The sequence below is a fragment of the Gossypium hirsutum genome, chromosome A06 (genome assembly GCF_007990345.1).
Source record: "Gossypium hirsutum isolate 1008001.06 chromosome A06, Gossypium_hirsutum_v2.1, whole genome shotgun sequence".
Classification (NCBI taxonomy): domain Eukaryota; kingdom Viridiplantae; phylum Streptophyta; class Magnoliopsida; order Malvales; family Malvaceae; genus Gossypium; species Gossypium hirsutum.
In genome coordinates, this window is record NC_053429.1 from 83,156,640 (window position 1) to 83,164,093 (window position 7,454).

Genomic DNA, 7,454 nt, shown 5'->3' on the forward strand with positions numbered 1-7,454 from the left:
CTTTACTTTTTTAATTTTATTAAATAAATATTCTTTTAAATTAGCCAATATTTTTATTATTTTTATATTTATTCTTATATAGTTTTAATTAATAAAATAAAATTTGTTTTTAATATATTAATTGTACTTTTTTTAATTTTAATACAATAAATGTTCTTTTAAATTAGCCAAAAAATTTTATTAAAATAAATGTTATTTTGAATACGACAATATTTTTTATATTTTTATATTTTTAATAAAATATAAATAATTCAATATAATTTTATTACAACAACTATCAGCTATTCTGATTTGAAAATGATCGAGTTATATGGCCTGGATTCCTACACCATCTGCACAACCTCGGTTGGTTCGTTGTTTCTTGGATATCCATATTGTTACGTATTCTAGTCGAGCAAGGTCGACCCTTTGGTTTGCGACACAATTCTCTATCCAGTAACAGCTTAAACGGAGCAAGCGATACAGACGATGACTTACGTTCATCTGGGATCGGTGGGAATACGTGTCTCTACACGTTGAACCTATATTCTAATTTGTACACATGGTCGACATACGTCATAGGATCCAGACGGAGATTCTGACAAGTTGCAATTATATGAGCGCATGGATAATGTAATGCGTCAAACACCCTACAGTCGCATGTCCTATTTCTCAACTGTACACGATATTGCCCACTAATAATACCTTGGTTCAGTCTATCAAATTCCGTCACACGAAACCATAGGTTGTCGCGATCGTGACACACTATGTGCATGGTGTTGGCTCGTGCCTTTGCCTTGTTAATCTCTCGCAATACCTTCACACACCATACATGATCTCCCTACATTTGACCTTTATAGCTCGCTACTCGATTTGAAAATAGTGCCGCTAAACGAAAATATGTCTCTTACACAACTGTTGTTATCGGCAAATGACACGTTCCTTTTAGAACAGAATTTATGTATTCAGCTAGGTTTGAGGTCATATGACAATATCGTAGGCCACCGTCTTATGCTTGTGTCCTCTGTTCAAAAGGTATGTTACAAAGGTAGTTTGTGCCATCTTCTGTAACACCCCTATAACCCGTGTCCGTTGCCGGGGTGGGTTTTGAAGAGTTACTGATCCAAAATTTAATATTTAAAAAAAACATACACAATAAAAATAAAATAAAAATATACATCGCCAAACTCAGTTAAAGATCGAAATTCAAACTTGTATCGACATTCAAAAGTAGCCATATTCACATGGCTTATATATAAGTACATCTCAAAAAATCATTCACTTAAGTCTATTCCATACATGCCATACTAGCTCTAAAATATAGTAGTATCCCAAAATGATAGATAGTGTGACGAGTAGCTGACGATTCCCTTTCCGAGCAGGTAACTGGAATCAACAATCTATAAAACAGAGAACGTAACAAACGAAGTAAGCTTTCAAAGCTTAGTAAGTTTTAAGCATCACAAATAATTAAAACTTATCGAAAATCAAAACATTCATTTAAACAGACTTATTCTCAATTCAAATTGCTTCATGGCCAGATACACATAAACATAAACATAGATTCTCAGCACATATTTTTCTTTTACTAAAAGTTCATGCGATGCATTTAAATCAGATAATCTCATATAATAACAACATTTGAGCGAATAGGTCATTGTTTTACTCGTAGATATAACAATCATTCACACTTAAGTATCATTCTTTGATACTAATAATTCACAAAATCATTGACTGAATGTACATGAGTACACATAAAAATATTTTAACATATAATTCATATACAAATATACCATGACCGATCAAATCATTCTCATATTCGCAAATATAACCATCAATCATATTTATATATATATTCTTCTTTGATGCTAATGATTCACTTAGAAATCAATTCACCGATGAGTAAGTAATACGTACCTGAACATATTAAATGTATAGTACTTACTCGATGATGGTTTACTGCGAACATTCAATATCGTAATCTTACTTAACTTACTGGCATTAAGCCTGTCAGGTCTTAGGACTTGAAACCAATTACCAGCACAAGCCTGCGGGAATTTAAACCAGGTATAATACCAGCTCGAAGCCTGCGGGACTTTAGCCCGGACATATTTCTAGCACGTAGCCTGCGGACCTTACGTCCAGATATAATTCCAGCACATAGCCTGCGGACCCTAAGTCCGGATATAATTCCAGCACATAGCCTGCGGTGTCGCACGCCCATGTTATTTTGACAGGTTCGCCCATGGCTATGTCGCACAACCGTGGCGACTTTATCGCTTCCTGTGTTGGAAAAATTTTACCCTGTTTTCGCACGGCCTAAGGCACACCTGTATGCCTGGCTGTGTGGTATTTAGAGAGTCTGTGTACCATGATTCGGTTAGTATGTTATATGTTAAAAACTCAAATTTAAAGAAATTAATACTGTTAGTGCTCGGGTTGCCCCCAAGAAGCACTGATCTATAGTCTAAGCTCGACTTACTTCTCTGGTGCGTGATCATGGTGAATCGAAGAGTTTACACTCCTCATCCCTGCTATCAATTTTATCAACATAAGGTATAAGATAAGTACCATTTACCTTGAACATGCCAAATTTGGAGTGGTTTACCTCGACTGTACCGTATGAAAAAATACTAATTACCGTAGGAGGGGTTTCTTCATTTGGTTTAGAAGTGGTGATTCAAGGATCTGCTGCATCGAGTAGTACTTTGTCCCCAACTTTAAGTTGATTTTTGGAGGAATTAAGCTCCTCATGGCGTGGTTTTGGTTTATCGTGTTTTTTCGATTTACGTGTTCACCATTCGTCTAGTTCCTTGATTTGTAACCTTCGTTATTCATGGATAGGTTCTTTGTTGTTGCTTGGCTTATGTATGTTCTTCGAACCTATTTTCTGCAAAGAAGGTTGCACTATATGGTTAGTTTTAGCGAAATGATTTGTACAGTCACCTTCGGTTTTTGATGTGTTATTCGAATTACGGGCTTGAAGGGTTATTGTTTCATCTCCTACATGAAGTATGAGTTCACCTGTGCCAACGTCAATAATTGTTCTGGCGGTTGCTAAAAAGGGCCTTCCTAAAATTAAGAGAACATTGTTATCCTCCTCTATGTCTAGAACAACGAAATCAACTGGGAATATAAATTTGTCGATTTTAACGAGTACATCTTCAATAATACCCCTAGGAAATCTGATAGCTTTATCTACTAATTGAATGCTCATCCTAGTTTGTTTGGGTTTCCCTAGACCTAGTTGCTTAAATAATTTGTAAGGCATAACATTGATACTAGCCCCTAAATCAGCCAACACATTATTAACATCTAAACTACCAATTAAACAAGGAATTGTAAAACTCCCTGGATCTTTTAGTTTGTTAGGCAGCTTATTCTGTAGAATGGCTGAGCAGACCGTGTTCAGCTCCACATGCGATGCTTCATATAATTTCTGTTTATTTGCTAAAAGCTCCTTTAAAAACTTGACTGCGTTTGGCATCTACGAAAGGGCTTCGATAAATGGTAAGTTAATATGTAGTTTCTTTAGAAGTTTAAGGAATTTACCAACTTGTTCGTCTGAGCGGTATTTCCTTGTCACATTAGGGTATGGCACGTGAGGTTTATATTCTGTAATCACCGGCTTTGGCTCATTGTGGCCTACCTCATCCTTACCTATGCTTACCACTATTTCTGGCCTTGGTTCTGCAACTAGCCCTTCCTCATCTTGAATGGGAATCGTGTTGAGTTGCTCTCTTGGGTTAGATTCAGTGTTGCTTGGCAGGCTACCTTGTGGTTGCTCGAAAATCAACTTGGCGAGCTGTCCAATCTGAGTTTCGAGCCCCTAGATTGATGATTGTTGATTTTTGAGTGCGGTCTTGGTATTCTAAAAATGAATTTCTGACACTGAGATGAATTTTGTTAGCATCTCCTCAAGGTTTAGTTTTTTCTCTTGTTGGTAGGGTGGTTGTTAGAAGCCTGGAGGTGGTGGTCTTTGGTTCGCTTGGCCTCCCCATAAAAATTAGGGTGGTTCCTCCAACCTGCATTGTAAGTATTGCTATAGGGATCATTTTGATATCGAGGATTGTTACCCATGTAATTTAACTATTCGTTCTCTATGTTGTGGCCATAAGGTGGGTATTCTGAACTACTTGATCCGCCTCTACTTGCTTCGCATTGCATTACTTGGTAAACCTGTGAAGAACTAAGAAAGCCATCAATTTTCTTATTCAAGAGTTCTACCTGATTAGAGAGCATAGTGATCGTATCGGCATTATAAACGCCGGCTATTTTTGTTGGCTTTGTCCTCATGACTTGCCACTGATAGTTATTCAGTGACTCTCCTCTATAAATTCATTGGTATCTTCAGGTGTCTTATTATTGATGGTTCCGCCAGCAGCTGCGTCAACCATTTGTCGAGTCAAAGGAGTCAGACCATTACGAAAGGTTTGAACGTGTAGCCAAAGCAGTAACCCATGGTGAGGGCATCTTCTCAAGAGGTCCTTGTATCTCTCCCATGCATTGTAGAGTGTTTCTAAATCCATCTACACAAAGGAAGAAATATCATTACATAATTTAACCGTTTTAGCTGGTGAAAAATATTTTACTGAAAATGTTTCAGTGATTTGTTCCCAAGTAGTGATTGACCCCCGTCGCAACGAGTTCAACCACTGATTAACTTTGTTTCTCAATGAAAAAGGGAATAACCGAAGACGAATGGCGTTATTAGAAATGCCATTAATTTTAAATGTATCACATAGTTCTAAAAAGTTTGCCAAGTGAGTGTTGGGATCCTTGTCCTGCAAACCATCAAACTGAACAAACTATTGTATCATTTGAATTGTGTTAGGTTTCAGTTCAAAAGTATTTGCCGCTATAGCCGGTCTAACTATGATCAATTCAGTTCCTGTTAAAGAAGGTTTAGCATAATCATACATAGTGCACGGAGTAGGATTCTAACTAATAGCAATCGTAGGAGGTAGCAGATTTTCTTAGTTTTCAGCCATCTCCTCGGTTGTGGTTGAAGAATCGTCCTCTTGCTCATCCTCTGTGTATCCTAGGCTTCACCTTATTTCTCTCCAGTTTTTGCGAACTGTGTGGTCGATTTCACTATCAAAAAGTAGTGGTCCTAACGGGTTTCTTCTGGTCATAAACTAGAAAAACCTGTCAGAAGGAAATAAGAGAAAAATTAGAAAAGAAAATAAAAATTTAAATTGTAATAAAAGTAAAGTGGCTAATGTAATAAAAATCGAGTTTTCCTAATATCCTAGTTCCCCAAAAACGGTGCCAAAAACTTGATGCATGATATTCATAACAGGTTTTAAAGATTTATAAATGAAACGTTCTTGGGACTAACTTATTATCACGATTAAGGCAAGAGTAGTATAATTCAGCAATACCAGATTGTCGAACCCGAAGGAACTACGAGTACTAGTATTTACTTCATTTTTATTATCTAGCCTAAAATTTAAGAGCTTTGGTTGTCAAAACTAATTACTAACTAAGAATGCACAGAAAGAAAAACTTGGGAAAATACTTTTGGGAAACTTCGATTGCTTGAGACAATACCTAAGGACAAATCCACCTAGACTTCACTTGTTATTTGACTCTGAATCAGACAATTTATTCATTTGACTTGATCCGTAGAAATCCTTAAGTTATATTATTATCTCTCTTGAGACTAATAACGTCTAACCTTAGGTTGAATAATTAAAATCTCTTTCTAATTAACACCCTCGAATTGCATTAGCTCGATCTATGGATTCCCTTATTAGGTTTCACCCTAATCTGGTAAAATCTTGTCACCCTATCTCTGGCGCGCAATCAACTCTGCTTAATTATGACAAATTTACTCTTAGAAAGGGTCTATTCCTCCTTTGAATAAGAGCTTAACTTGAATCAATATCCTGGAATATCAAAACAAGAATTAAGAACACATAATTAAGAACAAGACAAATATTTATCATAGAATTCAGATAATAATAACAAGATCTATCTTAGGTTTCATTCCCTTTAGGTATTTAGGGGTTTAGTTCATACTTATGAAAGAAAAAATCTCAAAAGCATAAAGATAACAAAACATAAAAAAACCTAAAACTCTTGAAGGAACTTGAAGGGAGATCTCCAGTCTTGATGATGAATCTGGCTCTTGAGATGGATCAATCGGCTTTCCTCGAGTAATTCCTTGCTTCCTCCTCTGCATCCCCCATTCCTAAGTGCCTTCTCAAGTGTTTAAATAGGCTTTGGAATGCCTAAGCGCCCTTAAAATTGGCCTTTTTCGAATTGGACTAAACTTGGGTTCGATAGGGACACGCCTGCGTGTGATTACTGAAGGCCGTGGTCAAGGCTTTTAAAAGGGCACGGGCCTGTGATCCATCCGTGTAAGTCGTGCTTCAATCCTGCCAAATTGACACAGCCGTGTGACACGCCTGTGTGAGGAAGTCAGGGCTGTGTTGTTTTCCCAAGTGGGTCTATTTTCTCCATTTTTGGCCCATTTTTTTCTCTTTTTACTCTCCTATACTTTCTTAAGTATAAAACATAAAATTAAAGGATTAGGAGCATCGAATTCACCAAACCTAAGAAGAAACCATCCATAAATGCATTAGGCATGAGGTAAAAATATGTATAGATTACAGTTTATCACTTAAATTATTGAATTGAATTTTATGAGTATTAATATATGATGACCGAATGTGTATATGCTTGGGAATTAAGTTTATGAATTCGATTCGACTGAGTTTTGATGTCTGAAAGCCCTGTACGAATCGTAGGATTCTGATATATGTGTTTTCGAGTAAGACCACATCTGGGACGTTGGCATCGATATATGTGGTTACATGTAAGACCATGTCTGGGACATCGACATCGTATTTGATTCGTGTATGACCCTGTTTGGGACAGTGGCATCAATATGAGATAGCATATAAGACCACGTCTGGGATGTCGGCATTGTTAGATATATGTGATTATTCAAGTATCCTATTCCATTCCGAATGGTTCAATGGGCAATGATAAGTTGTGCTCGAAGGTGTAAAATGAACTGAACGATTATGTATGAGTTAGTTGATCACTTATTTGAAATTAAGTTAAGTTGGCCATTTGATATGTTATGCTAAATTTTACAAGTTATTAATGTGAACATGTGTGTATTTGAGTAGTATATTCGGCCATATACTATGAATATGTATATTAAGATATATTTTGATTCATAAGCATTTGTGTACGAGAGTAAATGTACTTTGTTAATATATGTATGTACATTCGGTTCCAACTAATTCTATATGTGAAAGTATATGATATACATGAAATTGTAAGTTTGTAATTTAATGTGAATATGATAGTATAGTTTGAGTTGATTATATTATTGAGATGTTTATTTGCTTATGACTAACTAAGCTTAAATAGCTTACTCTGTGTGTTCTTATTTACCTCTATTTTATAGATTTTGGATTCAAGTTATGAGCTCGGGGATCGTCAGCAAAGTCTATCAC

At 36.2% G+C, this 7,454-nt stretch overlaps 1 non-coding gene across 1 annotated transcript; it reads left to right on the forward strand.

Annotated features, from left to right (window-relative positions):
* Positions 1 to 4,434: 4,434 nt before the first annotated feature.
* LOC121231109 (small nucleolar RNA R71) lies at positions 4,435 to 4,541 on the forward strand. Its single transcript, XR_005929177.1, has one exon. It is a non-coding gene; the product is annotated as a small nucleolar RNA R71 (small nucleolar RNA).
* Positions 4,542 to 7,454: the final 2,913 nt, after the last annotated feature.